The sequence below is a fragment of the Berghia stephanieae genome, chromosome 1 (genome assembly GCF_034508935.2).
Source record: "Berghia stephanieae isolate SIO BIC M18660-M18661 chromosome 1, UCSD_Bste_1.3, whole genome shotgun sequence".
In the NCBI taxonomy this organism is placed as follows: domain Eukaryota; kingdom Metazoa; phylum Mollusca; class Gastropoda; order Nudibranchia; family Aeolidiidae; genus Berghia; species Berghia stephanieae.
In genome coordinates, this window is record NC_088360.1 from 67,374,347 (window position 1) to 67,377,141 (window position 2,795).

The 2,795-nt window shown below is 35.6% G+C and overlaps 1 long non-coding RNA gene across 1 annotated transcript in view; it reads right to left on the reverse strand.

Moving 5' to 3' along the window:
• Positions 1 to 667: 667 nt before the first annotated feature.
• Positions 668 to 2,795, reverse strand: part of LOC144979996 (uncharacterized) — a 14,662-nt gene continuing 12,534 nt past the window's right edge. Inside the window, exon 2 of the long non-coding RNA XR_013646807.1 lies at positions 668 to 2,795. This exon is cut by the window's right edge and continues 1,887 nt beyond it. This is a non-coding gene — a long non-coding RNA (uncharacterized LOC144979996).

Genomic DNA, 2,795 nt, shown 5'->3' on the forward strand with positions numbered 1-2,795 from the left:
ACTTTATCTCGGTTTCAATATTAATCAATTCGTTAATTTATACTTTTGGACTTGCGTCTGAGAGGGATTATCCCAAACACCCTCTCTAAGCTATAAATCAGTCCAAGGTCATTTCTCTCTCACATCTAGGACTGGACCATGGTCTATTGGCACATCCTAATGTCTCCTTTTACTAATAAAGAAGCTCGCTAACTTCCCTCACAATTCAAAGGAGATAACTTTGATCTTCCAAGTCAACAGTGGTGCCAACAAGTCTTTTGCAGCTATGTGGTCTTGTGGTTTGTACCGCCTTCGGAGGGATCGTCCTGCTCTGGACGGCGCACAGCTGAGTCATTGGAAAAGGCTCTTTACTCACATTCTCTCATCGTATCCAGGTGTAAAATGGATACCTAGCCGATAATGTATCAGTCCTAAAAAAAATGGTAATATCGCCTACCAGGCGTCATAACTCGTCCTACATAATACACGTTGCTTGGCTAGGGACCCCTTGTAAATCAATAAGAGCACGATTAGTGGACATTGACCTATATGAAAGCTCAAGTTAAAAAAAAAAATATTTTGAAGAAGCGAATGAAGAACTCATAATGTATAGCTATGGAAGAGTAGGCTACATGAATAATAAATTTCTTCAACAATGAGTCATAAAAAAGAAAAGAGAAAGAACCTGTTTGATTGATTTTCAAACCTTTATTCGTCACACAACAATATCACACAACATAAAAAACAAAAACAAAAACTGTTCCAGGTATGAAACAGTTTTCTATAAATAACTCAGAATTGTAATTCAAGTTACATCACAGATCACATAGGTTGCAAGGACAGTGTCCAAACAAACAAAACATTTTTAAGACTTGGGATTTATAATTGGGCGGCATTAGACACTCGGCCAAATAGAAAAGAGGGCAGCAGCTTCTATTTTCAGCTTCTAAATCTTAATATTATGATATCCTGAAATTGATTTTATGGTATTCAAACAATTAAGCTATAGATTAGAACACAGTTGGGTCTTTACATTGCTTTAAATTGTCATGAAGCCCATGACCTTGGTGGTGGTGGTGGTGGTGGTGATGGTAGTGGTGTTTGTGTGTGTGTGTGTGTGTGTGGGGGGGGGGGGGGGGTAAGTAAACAATGATTATGGGCAGTTTATATCTTGATGTTCTACCGTCACATTCGTCTAATAATCTGTAATTCAAAGTTCCCGTGCTATTTGTTAGCATTACTCAAGTGGCATTTTCTTTTGTACTGAATAATTAAAGCCCTCATGGGAAAATAATACATCACTTGGATCATAGTAATAACATTCTCTAACGTCTTCAATATTTTACACTCATACTCTTTGTTTGTTTGTTGGGATTTTTTTTGGAGGGGGGGGGGGGGGGGTTCTTTTATTTTTTTTTTTAAGGGTTTTACGGCGCTTGCGACACATTTAGATATTTCAGCGCCAGTAAAAAGGAAGAAAATGGGATAGTAAAATAATTCCAGACTTACAAAGGGGAACGGTACAAATAGAGAACATATTAAATTCCAAGCATACTAACATTGTGCATGGTTTGAGATAACCTAAAAGTCTCCTCCAGCCTTAAACATAGGATCCCACGAAGAGGAATACACTCATATTACAATATATTCAAAACAATAAATATAAAAATACACGAAACAGAGATGATTTACAAGGGGAAAAAATATCATCTCCCCAAATATTTAACTATAAATTTGACTGTTCCCATCCCAGCCAAGTACTTCGACAAGGAAAAGGAAAACACCAAGTATGTAATCTCATTCTAAGATAAAGACAAAAAAGCAAGTTGAAAGACAGATAATATATGGGTATAGAAGACATAATAAGTGACCTCCGTGGCCTATATGGGAGGTCAAGAATCCCACCAAGCATCCTCTCACTTACTTTTTAAAAGGAGCTTTTTGAAAATTATAAAGACAAGCTAAATAATTACCGTAAGATAAGATTTAACCACATGATATGGTGAGACCATAAAGAGAAGAAAGAAAAAAAAAAAGATAGCACAGTAGCAAACTATAACATAAGATAGAAATTTATAATATATATATTTCAGGACGGAATTGGAGTAAGCGTTCCCATCACCAGTCATGATAAGAAAATGATACCAACGTAACGTACTCATTGCCAATAAAAAAGTAAGTGGGGTATTAACTGTGGGATAACACCAGGTACTGCTTTCGAAATGGGGGTGTGAGAGGACTTGAAAATATCATAACTTGTAATCATTCATAATAAAAAAGTTAATTTTAATGAATGAAATGACTCAACATCATTCATCCGTAGTACAACTTCGGTTAATATACATAACACGTGTAATCTGACATGGCTGTTTTTTTGCAAAAATAAAAATCCCAAATTTTGCAAGCTAAAAACAGCAAAATTTGCAAAAAAAATTGCAAAAATTTGCGATTAATTTTCCTGAAAACCCATAATTCGTTCATGAAAGAGAAAGGTATTTGTTTGTTTTTAAGGGTTTCACGGCGCTTGCAACAAATGCAAGATCATATCAGCGCCAGTAAAAAGGAAGAAAATGGAATCTAGTAAAAAGATCTAGAATTACAATTAAAGTACGAAGAAAAAGGAAAGAACACGCTATCAGTGTACTTATTTTGAAGAAAATGTTTCATCCTGACACAAGCACGGGTCCCCCAGTGATGATAATGACAATTTGTCAAAAAGGAGGAAAATCTACCGGCCCGTCAGTCAAGCCCAAATCTAATGCAAATATAACATAGCTATTCATGGTTATTTAATATATTATTAGTCCTAAAGCACT